Consider the following 11,826-nt stretch of genomic DNA (forward strand, 5'->3'; position numbering starts at 1 on the left):
AAACGAAGAAAGCTGTTGTAGAAAGGGGCAAAAATGTGGAGGGACATGCTCAATTTGATAATAGAAAACTTTAGGGGTATATTTTCATCCCCTGGAGCTGTCCTCCCATTACCTGACAGTGACTTCCCTGGCCACAGTTCATCTAAATTAAAACAATCAGATTCTCTCTTTTTGGAGTTTGAGATTGGGATTAATGCATTTGGTCTTAGCCTGGGCAGGTTAGCTCAGACAAAGCAGTGAAGTCTGTCTGTAGAGAGAGAAGGAAAGAATGGAGAAATGAAAGAGGGACCAATAAAGACATCTGTGTGTGAAATTGCTTTTCCAATAAAAGTCAACTTTGGCTAAAGCTAGTTTGACACCATAAGAAAGTAAAACGACAATCCACAGAATAGGAGAAAATATTTGCAAATTATATATCTGATAAGGGACTTGTATCTAGACTATATAAAGAACACTTACAACTCAATAATTAAAAAAAAAAAAAAAACTAAGTGACTCAATTTAAAAAATGAGCAAAGGATCTGAATAGACATTTCTCCAAAGAAAATATGCAAATGGTCAACAAGCACATGAAAAGATGTTCCACATCATTAGCCACCAAGGAAATGCAAACCAAAACTACAATGTAATACCACTTCAGACCCACTAGAGTGGCTAAAATAAAAAGACAACAATTGTTGGCAAGGATGTGGAGAAATGGGGACCTCATACACCAATGGTAGGAATATAAAATGTTGCAACCACTTTGGAAAACAGTCTGGCTTAAGTTAAACCTAAAGTTACCATTTGAACCAACTGAAACCTATACCCTCATAAAAACTTGTCCACAAATGTTCACAGCAGCATTATTCATGATAACCAAAAAGTACAAACAACACAGAAGTCCATCAACTGATAAATAAATAAAATGTTGTGTATCTATACAGAAAAATTTGTTCGTAAAAAGGAATGACGTACAGATACATGGTGCCACAAGGATGAACCCTGGAAATAGAACGTTGAGCTAAAGAAGCCAGACACAAAGCACCATAAATTGTATGGTTCCATTTAAACAAATGTCCAGAATAGGCAAATTCAGGAAGAGAGAATAGATTTGTGGTTGCCTAGAGCTGGGGGTGGGGGAGAGGGAAAATGAGGAATGACTTTTTTAAATAAACCCTTTATTGAGCACTTGAATGTGCCAGGTACTCTACTGGATACTTTGCCCTCACAAGCTCCAGTCTTAACATTCCTGCAGGGTCACTACCCCATCTCACAGAGAAGGTGCAAGGCCCATAGGAGTAAACCCTAGGCTGGTGAATATGAAGCTGGGAGCTGACCCTAAGCCTGTCTGGCTCCATCGGCCACACTCTGTCAAATTGCAAATTATTGCAAATTACCTCTCCTTTGACAAGGACTTTTGGTCATTTTCCTCCTTATCTCCAGCCCATACTGACATAGTTGAAAAAAACATTCTGCTGGAAAGTTTACCTCTTGTTATTGTTTCAGTTGAGAAATTAACACTTGACTAATGAATCCAAGACAGAAAACTCAGAAAAAAGCAAAATTATTCTCAAAAGGATGTAAAAGATGTGAACAAAGTCAAAGACCAGCTAACTGAATTAAAGGTTGAATATGGTAAGGCTAGCAATTTCCCCCCCAGTTAATCCATAGCGTACACTTAATGTAATTATAATAAATATTCCTGTGGAAATTAAAAAACATGTCTAAATAATCCTAAAATTTATCAGAAAAAAAGCATCATTGAAATAGCTAGAATTTTTAGGATAACGAGAGGATCTCGTTTTACGTAACATTAAACAGTATTATAAAGCTATGCAAAAGATGTTCGCCAGTAGAGGTGCAGAATTTTGTGCATAACTCCATGGAATGAAATAGATACCAGTGAAAGAAAACTCGAGTTATAGGAGAATTAAATATTTGACAACATGGCACTTAAATTAGTGAAGAATGAGAAGTTTGTTTAATAAAGTAGGCTGGGATGATCAGTTCATTTCAGGGGGAAATTGAACTTAGGTCCTCACTAAACAAAACTTTAAAAAACTTCTGTACATTAAAAACACGACAAACAAAATTTAAAGACAACTTTCAGACTGGGAGAATTTTGCAAGAAATATGATACATGATGGATAGTTTTGATTTATAATGGGTTCTTTAAAAATCAGTGAGGGGGCGCCTGGGTGGCTCAGTCGTTGAGCGTCTGCCTTCGGCTCGGGTCATGATTCCAGGTCCTGGGATCAAGCCCCACATCGGGCTCCCTGCTCGGCGGGGAGTCTGCTTCTCCCTCTCCCGCTCCCCCTGCTTGTGTTCCCTCTCTCGCTGTGTCTCTCTCTGTCAAATAAATAAATAAATAATCTTTAAAAAAAAAAAAAATCAGTGAGGAAATGCTAACATCTCCCAATGGACAAAGGACATCTGTACGTAGTCTAAAAAATATTAAATATAAATAGCCAGTAAACCTATAAAAGAAAGCTCAGTCTCTACAGTAATTGAGGAAATACACATAAAAACAATAAAAAGATATTAACTGTCAAATGATAGTTTTCTATTTATTGTTTTATGTTATAATAGTGAATTTTGACAAAGTTTTAGGAAAACATTTTCATTGCTGTTGGGGATATATATCCATGAAAATATTCTGGAGCCAACTTGAAAATATACATCAGAAGTCTTAAAAAATATCTATTCATTTTGATCCAATAATAAATAGTACTAGGATTCTTTCCTTTAAGAATTAGAGAAAGGAAAGAAAAAAAAACAAAACGATAGTGACCCAATATGGGATTAGTAAAACACATCAGGGTACAACCATTCCATAAACTTTTGCAGCCTTTAAACAATGATGTGAACAGAACTGGCAAAATGTTTCAGTATAGTATAGGGCTTCTGAAGTCGGCTGCCCAGACGGCTGTGTTGGGAGGGACTCTGAGGTCTTATCTGGGTTGGAGCACTGTCGTAATTGATGGGTTACTTTCCATCCCTGTGGTAGAACCCATAATGATATGGAAAGATGGTCTGTTTTTATCAAAATTAGATGAATATACACATTAACGAAGACAAAAAGACCCTTTGATGTGATGCGGTAAGAAGGGGACTTCAGTCCTGTGGTACTTTCCCAAATCTAGAGCCCGAAGCTAATCATGAGAAAATCGTGAGACAAACTCAAATTGAGGGACATCCTACAAAACACCCCGATCAGTACTTATCAAAAGTGCCAAGATCATGAAAAATAAGGAAAGACAGATATTTTCACAGAGTCGAGAAGATTACAGAAACATAAACATGGTGTTCTGATGTGGTCCTAGAGCAGAAAATGAACATTAACGTGGGGGAGGGGGGCACCTGGGTGGCTCAGTCGGTTGAGCCTCTGACTCTTGATTTCAGCTCAGGTTGTGATCTCAGGGTCTTGAGATTCAGTCCCAAGTTGGGCTCTGAGCTCCAGAGCTCCACACCGAGTCTGCTTGTCCCCCTCCCTCCCCACCACCTGTGCTCTCTAAGATAAATAGATAAAAATCTTAAAAAAAAAAAAAAGAACATTAGGGGGCAAACTGGTAAAAATCCAAATAAGATCTGTGGTTTAGTTAGTAGAATGGCACTAGCATGAATGTCTTAGTTTTGACAAATGTACCATGATTATGTAGGACATTAACACAGGGCCAGTTGGGTGAAGTGTATGTGGGAACTCTGTAATATTTTTGCAACTTCTCTATAAATCTAAAATTACTACAAAATTTAAAATTTTTTGATGGTGAGAATGCGTAAAAAATGAATCAATAGTTAATAGTATAGTCATTATAAGGCTATCAGGAGTATTTTTTTCTAATAATCAATAAAGCAGTCAGATTGAACAAAAAAAGACTAGACACATCTAGAGCAAAATGCCAATGGATATTAGTGTAAGGTAGTGGTAGACTTTTTGTTTCCAGGATTTCTAAATTTCCTTCCATGAATATGTATGTATATATATGTGTGTATAAATTTTTCTTTTTTTAAAGATTTTATTTATTTATTTGAGAGAGAGAGACAGAGACAGAGAGAGCACAAGTGTGGGGAGGTGCAGAGGGAGAGGGAGAAGCAGACTCACCACCGAGCAAGGAGCCTAATAGGCGGCTCCATCCCAGGACTCCAGGATCATGACCTGAGCCAAAGGCAGATGCTTAACTGAATAAGCCACCCAGGCGTCCCTATATAAATTTGTTCTCATTGTTTTAAAAAGTAAACATTATTTTAAAAATCATTTGGGAGGGATGCCTGAGTGGCTTAGCTGGTAGAGAATGTGACTCTTGATCTCAGGGGTGGTGAGTTCAAGCCCCACACTGGGCATAGAGCTTACTTAAAAATCATACGGGGTGGGGTTGAGGGGGAGGGAAGTGACCTAGGCTCTGGTTTTGGATGGGAGAAAGCCTTGGGGCCAGAAGATACCATCCATTGTAATCCTGCCTGGAGCTGAAAGGAAATGAGACCAGCACTGGAGAGAAAGCCCAGAGCTTTCCAGGAAAAGTGCGGTATTGGAATGCAAAGTGTGTTCAGACTCTGACACCACAGGAGGACACAAAGGCCTTCAGAAGTTTTGGCAGTAAGTGCACTCTCTGTGTGAACAAGAAAAGCATCTCGGTGGGGTCAGCCACCTCTCTGTGTCCTCCCCGCAACGGCCGGGAGGCAGGACAAGTCTTCCAGGCGCAGGTGGCCTGTTGCCAATCACAAAAAACGAGACCGGCAGAGCATGCTCACTGTGAGGCAAATGGGAAGGGGGCGGGGCAGATGGCTCTGTGCCTACTAGGGTCGCGGACACACCAGGTCCCGTAAGGAACGTTAGCACGCGGTGCCACGGCGGCAAATGTAGGAAGCAGGGAAAGGCTCGGTGGGGAGTTAAAAGCAGCCTGGCTGTGAAAGGCAAATTCAGTAGGCTGAGTACAGACAGGTAACTCTCCCTCCTCCACCTTCCAATGGTCTGGACGAGGTCATAGGACCAAGGGGAAGCTTTATACCACCCGTGGATCTCCTCCCTGTCATCAGCCAGAGAACACAGAGATTCGATTTCCTGGCAGTCATCCAGAAACTCACAGCAAGCGGATTGGGCAAAATGCAACAGTTCAGTCTTGGTGAAAGTGATGTTGAGTCATGGCTTCCCTCATTTAACCCATTCATCCTTAAAACCGGTGTTTATTGAGCACCTTTTATGTACCTGATTACAAGCATCCTGGAGTGCCCTCTCAGCCAAGCTAAGAAAAGGAGGAAGCAGACTGAAGTGGGGGGTCTGGAAGAAACAGACGAATGGATAAAGAAGATGTGGTCTATATAAATAATGGAATATTACTCAGCCATCAGAAAGGATGAACATCCAACTTTTACATCAATATGGATGGGACTGGAGGAGATTATGCTAAGTGAAATAAGTCAATTATCATATGGTTTCACTTATTTGTGGAACATAAGGAATAGCATGAAGGACATTAGGAGAAGGAAGGGAAAAATGAAGAGGGGGAAATCGGAGGGGGAGACGAACCATGAGGGATGATGGACTCTGAGAAACAAACTGAGGGTTCTAGAGGGGAAGGGGTGGGGGGATGGGTTAGCCTGGTGATGGGTATTAAAGAGGCACGTTCTGCATGGAGCACTGGGTGTTATACACACAAACAAGGAATCATGGAACACTACATCAAAAACTAATGATGTATTGTATGGTGATTAACATAATAAAATTAAATTAAATTTAAAAAAAAAGAAAGAAAGAAACAGAGCTCTGAGGAGCAGGCCAGGACAAAGTCTGTTGAGCTCTCTGCTTGGAGAGGTCCCTGGACCGATGAGCAGCTTAGTTAATGGGAGATGGCCTCGGTTTCTCCAGATTCATTAACCTCACCCCTTAAAAGAAAAACAAAACAGAAAAACTCTAGCAAAACAAGAGGTTGTTTCAGAGTCGAAAGGAAAATTCAGATGATACCACTGAAGCTTCAGGAGCCTTCTCTAATTGCTATGGAACATGGCCAAAGGGCAAAAGTCAAATGACAGAATTTTTTTTTTTTTTTCTGTACTGACTATTGAGGACTTTCAAGGAGGATGTTAGAGGTGTTTAGGTGGCAGAGCACCTGGAAGTTATAAGACCCGAAGTAAGCTTTCTTCCTTCCCAAAGCCCCCGTTTTCTCTTCCATGGAATGGGGTGGCCACAGCCCCTCCCTCACAGGTTGAGGATGAAAGATTTATGTATAGGCTTCGTTCAGCTCTTGCCTGACCCTGACCAGGACTCACAAATATTCGATGCTAATTTCATACTGAAGCACTAGGACATGTTGATATGCTAAATTCCATCGCATAAGCTACAACTAATTTTACCAAAAGAAAACAGGACCATATTCCAGGTAGGCCGCAATTCTCACCTCATTAAAAATATGTAAGTTATTGGGCGCCTGGGTGGCTCAGTTGGTTAAGTGACTGCCTTCGGCTCAGGTCATGATCCTGGAGTCCCTGGATCGAGTCCCGCATCGGGCTCCCTGCTCGGCAGGGAGTCTGCTTCTCCCTCTGACCCTCCCCCCTCTCATGTGCTCTCTCTCTCATTCTCTCTCTCTCAAATAAATAAATAAAATCTTTAAAAAAAAATATGTAAGTTATTAAACATGTTCTTGAATTTTTAAAAATTCATATTCACTTAGCATTTGTGTATTTATCCACCAGCTGGCAAGCAGGAGCAGTTCCTGAAGGCATACAAAAACTTGGAGAAGAAACTGAATCTGAGTCCATTCTGTCCACTGACTCATAATTTCCCTGTGACATGGGACACAGCCATCCTTATTTGACAGACTCAGGACTCCTTCATCGGTGTCCTCTGGAAACACAGCCTGAGAGCCACTGGATTGCACAGGATATTTATAACCATTTTCTTGGATTTTAAAGAGAACCAGTTAGGATTCCTAATGAGGCCATGAAAATCCCCCCTGCTTCCTGCCAACCTTTCTGAGAATACAGTAAATCTAAGAATTCCCAGAACTCAAGTAAAACAGTGCAAATGTTCAGGCTGCTGAGCTTGGCAGTGTGACATGGATTCTGCTGCTCAGAGGCCCCATCATTTATCTTATCAAGTGATGGGACACTTTTGAGGGTGAAAGGAGCCCTATTAATAATCATTCCAGAACAGCAGATGTACACACAGCTTATCCTGGGCAAACCAGGGCACGCACTCACCTCCTCCCCAGGCAGCCGAGCTCCCTGGATTTTTGGCAGCAGGGACGCACCTGCCTGTCCAGCCTTCTCCATGTAGTTGGTGGCGGGTCACGGGGTGGGGGAATCTCCACACACATGAGGGCGGCTCAGAGGTTGGAAATGCCAAAGCAGATCAGTACCACACCCAGGCTTTACTTCAACAGAAGAAACTGACCCTTCAGAACAAGCACTGTATTTTCCAAACGAAACCAGAGTTTGGGGTAAATATCAGAGAAGGCCTCCAAAGCCTTCCTCCCATAATTACCAAAATGACTGAATCCAGTTCATGAGCCAGGCCTTAAGTGGTGTTCCCATGCCAGGTGTGGTGGCCAGGGGCTGGGACCCACAGGAAAATCGGGTGCAGTGTTAGAGGAGAGAAGCAGCCCTCTGCCCCCATGTGCAGGTTAGAGTGACTGTGCCCAGAATGGGGGCAGCAGACAAGCAATAGTACTGGGAGCACTGGGGCAGGGGTTGGGGGGACTCCACCTGGGGAGGCCAAGGACATTTTGCTGAGGGGCCCACCCCTGGGCTGAGCCTGGAAGGCTGGGCAGGAGAGCGGGAGGCAGACAAAGAGGAAGCACCACCGGCAGAGAGCAGGGGGTATACAGAGGGGTGATTTGGAGAACACAGTTAACACATTCGAGAGAGAAGCTGAGTTCTTGGTTCTCTAAGATCAGGGGCACGCGCCAGCCCTGCCCTCAGCAGCTGTGGAGCGTGAACACAAATGCAGGTCCCGGGCCCCTGGCCCATCTCAACCACGCACCGCCCGTCTCTTACCGCAAGTGGCCTTGTGAGTTGTGGGTGTCTGGACGGCTCAGCCCAGGCTCTCCACAGCAGCTGGCAGCCAGCCACCCCCTGGCTGCCCCTCGGGAGCACGACTTGATGCACCGCGTTCCCTGGGGAAGGTGAACCCAGGGCGGAGGTCTCACGTGTCCGGAAGTAGGCTCAGGGCACTCGGGTGGGTATTCCAGAATCCCAGGGAACCAGGGCATGGTTTCAGAAAGAGTGCGCAGACTCTGGGCAAGTAGGTCTTCTCAGCTCCGGAGGACTCCTGGGGCCAGAGCTGGGTCCCCTAAAGCGCCGAGCCCCAGGCAAGGGCCACGACTGCCCGAGACCATCGCTGTCCTACCAGAACTTCACCCCCCACCCCCAAATCCTAACTCCCCTCTCATTCGCAGGGACTGTGGCCCTACAGGCCTTCTCAATATCAGGAGCACGTTCACAAACGATCCTGCCCCACTCGAGGTCAGCGCCTCCTTGCTGGCCCTTCAAGAAAACTCCCAATTCTGGTAGCTTCCCTCAAGCACGTGATAATCCTCAGAGCCTCACCTGGAGTTTCCATCAGGGCTGTGGACTGTCACCTGGAAAAAACTCCCATCAGAGCCCACCGGCCACCCCCAAGATTTTGATTCAATTGGGCCCGAGGAGCCCAAGAGCCTTAAGGAGGAACTGTTGGTCTCACAATTTCCTTAGAAGCAAGAGGCTCTCTGGAGGCCCCTACATTTTGTTTTTTGCTCCATCCTTCGGAGAACCTTCCAAAAGAGGATTCCTGTGGGTGTTTCTGGGATGTTTTCTGTCACCACCAAGCCTGCGCCTTCTGGATGCCCCCGGTGAATCCTGCAGCCTCTGATTCAGCCCAGATTTCCAGGTGTCATCTGTAGAGTCTCCTTCTCTTAGCAGCTTGAGTTCCTGAATCAGTTTTAGGTGATGGAAATGTGTGCTTTGGAGGCTGACAAGGAAAGTCTCCAAAGGCTGGCCTTCCTGCGGGCAAGAGGCAGCGCCCTGGTCACTCAATTCTCAGAGACTGGGGGACGGGCCACCCTCCTTTAGCAGACTCAGCTTCGCTGGCTCCTTCTGTCCCTGGGACGCAGGCTGCGGAGGAATGCGTTTGGAGCCTGAAGCGTGCTGATCACCATGGTGATGAAGACGCACTACTTGGGACAGCACAGAGTGTCCTATATATTTAGCAATGGCAGTGAGAAAGGCTGCAGTTGCATTCGGTGGGGCACATTCCTGGCTGCCATGAGCATCCTGAAGGAGACGCAGGCCCCATAGAGGGGCCTGGAGGAGCTCGTGCTGAGGCCTGAAGGCCTCCCGGTGGTATTATTCAGTCTTGAGCAGTCCCGATTCGGGGGGAGGCAGCCCGGCGGAGCAAGCCTGCGTGGTTTAGAACCAGACGTTCTGACAGGCAGGCCTCGTCACGGGGAAACTGAGGCTCTCCCACAGGTGAGGCCCTACACCACGGCCAGCACTCCCCCACCGGGTTCTTGAAACGACCCCGAAAGGCAGGGATGCTTGTCCCTGTTTCTCAGATGGGAAGTGGGGCTCAGAGAGCGTAAGTTGCCTGGTGTGTGGCAGAGCCGAGAGAAGGCAGTCTTACTTCAGAGTTCTGACTGCGGGGCGCCTGGGGGGCTCGGTCGGTGAAGCGTCTGCCTTCAGCGTGGGTCATGAACTCAGGGTCCTGGGATCGAGCCCCGCCTCTCCCTCTCCCTCTGCCGCTCCCCCCGGCTTGTGCCCGCCCCGCTCTCTCACTCACTCTCTCAAATAAATAAATAAAATCTTAAAAAAAAAAAACAAAAACACCCAAACTAAAGTTCTAACTGCAACTCTCCAACTCTCTATTTCTTGAATCTGTAAAGTGGGTATAACCAAAGGTCCCGCCTTTCTTGGTAAATTCGAAGAAAACTTAACGAGGATACGCGAGACGGAGGGTGGATGGCGCTGGCTGTGGCTACCGGCCCTGGGGGGGCGGGGGTGCAAGACAAGAGCAGGGAGTTACCGAGGGCCGAGGGCTTGGGCAGCCAAGGGGCGGGAAGACCTCACTGGCCAGAAGAGAGCAAAGCTCAGGGGCCCGGATGAGGCACCTGCCCGGAAGAGACTGACAGGTGAGTGAGTCCAGAAGCAAACACAGCGCACCCGGGAAGCTAGGGTACGGCTGCCTTTAACAGGTAGCATTTCACAGCTGTGGGAAGAAGGTGGCTTCCACCAGCAGTGATGCTAGAATGAAGACTGGCTCTGAAGAAAGAAAAATAGCTAACCCAGACTGAGGGGTTACCCCCACCACCGTGTTCTTTGCTCTACGCACATCATCACATCGTCTTGCTGACTTGTCACCACACACTTACAAACACATTCTGTGGTTTTTCCCATTTCACAGAAGAGGGAACAGGGACACCGAGAGTGTGACTTGCTCGAAGTCATCGGTTTGGATCCACAATCCGTTGTCCTTGGGTTCTCAAAGCAAGGCTCTTGGCCATGTTACAGAATATGGCTGGAATCTTACCTCCCTCCTCACAACGGCATAAACACCCCCAAGGAGAGAAGGCTTTAATGAAGAAAGTTAAACCATTTACATTTCAGAGGAAAACATAGGTGAATATTTTTATAACCTTTAAGTGGGAAAGACCTTGCAAGTATGATGTGAAAGCTAAAAATCCAAAGGAAAAGACTGATAAATTTGGCTACACAAAAGTTTGAAATTCTCTGTCAACAGTAGGACACCAAAAACAAAGGCAAAAAACTAACCACAACCGAGAAAACTTGCATCATATGTTACAAGTCCTAATATCCTAAATAAATAAGAAGTTCTTGCAAATCAATGAGAAAGAAAATGAACAACCTAAGTGATAAGGACATAAACAAGCATTTCATGGAATAGGAAATATAGTCTACATCATGAAAATATGTACAACTTCGTTAAGAAGTTCCAATTAAAACAATGACATTATTTTAATCTATAAGAATTGTAAAGATTTTTAGAATGATTAATACCTGATGTTGTTGAGGGTGTGGGCAAGCATGTCCACTCATGTACCACTGATGGGCAATTTGGCAATATCCTAAAATGTGCCCATTCTTGGATCTAGAAGTCTTGCTTCTAGGAATATATACTACAAAAATTTGCAGACAAGTTCACTGAGATGTGTGTGCAAGGATTTTTTTATTGAAGTGGTTTATAATAGTGAAAGCGGGGCAGTGGGAGAGGATATGTTGGAAAGTAGGCAGATACTGGGCATGCTGGGAATTCAGACATTATACTGTGGGGTGGGATGCTTGTGAGGTATTTTAAATGAGGTAGGTAAAGGAGAAAGGGAGCATGATCAGATTTGGGTTTTAGAAAGATCAGACCGGCTGAAGTTGGAAGCACAACCCAGAAGAGTACACCAGGAAGTACACAGAGCACCAGAAAGGTTCTCTATGAGACTACTTGCTACCGTCCAAGCAAAAGACAACGACTTTGTGAATATATGAAACACCTGAATTGGACACTTTAAAGGGGTCAGTCTAGGGCATGTGGATTATATCTTAGGAAAAAAAAGACAGTGAGAGAGCCTACACACAGAGAGTGATGATGAGGATGGAAAGAAGGGTGTAGCTGCCAGAGATATTTAAACAGTGGAATAGTTTTCCAAATTTCAACTCCCAGAGCCACATTAATGAAACTAGAAACTCTCTAAGAGCTATGACCCAGTTTCCCATTTGTTGTCCTTGCAGCAAGAGGAAAATGTTATTATCTTAGCAGTTGTATAATGGGCAGGCCTCAGGAAAATCCTTTCCATGGGGCCTGGGACCCCTCATACTACCTATTTAATGCCTTCTCTCCTTGTTTTGAAAACAGTTGAGATTAACAGT

The 11,826-nt window shown here is 45.0% G+C and overlaps 1 long non-coding RNA gene across 4 annotated transcripts in view; it reads right to left on the bottom strand.

Moving 5' to 3' along the window:
- Nucleotides 1-9,757, bottom strand: part of LOC115941207 (uncharacterized) — a 42,626-nt gene extending 32,869 nt beyond the window's left edge. For 3 of the 4 annotated variants that reach the window (XR_014139200.1, XR_014139197.1, XR_014139198.1), the window contains exon 1: nucleotides 7,972-9,757. This is a non-coding gene — a long non-coding RNA (uncharacterized LOC115941207). The remainder of the gene's footprint in view (nucleotides 1-7,971) is intronic. The other variant, XR_014139199.1, reaches the window with a different exon arrangement.
- Between the last annotated feature and the right edge of the window lie 2,069 nt (nucleotides 9,758-11,826).

The sequence above is a fragment of the Leptonychotes weddellii genome, chromosome 12 (genome assembly GCF_054177405.1).
Source record: "Leptonychotes weddellii isolate Sample4059 chromosome 12, ASM5417740v2, whole genome shotgun sequence".
Taxonomy (NCBI): Eukaryota; Metazoa; Chordata; class Mammalia; order Carnivora; family Phocidae; genus Leptonychotes; species Leptonychotes weddellii.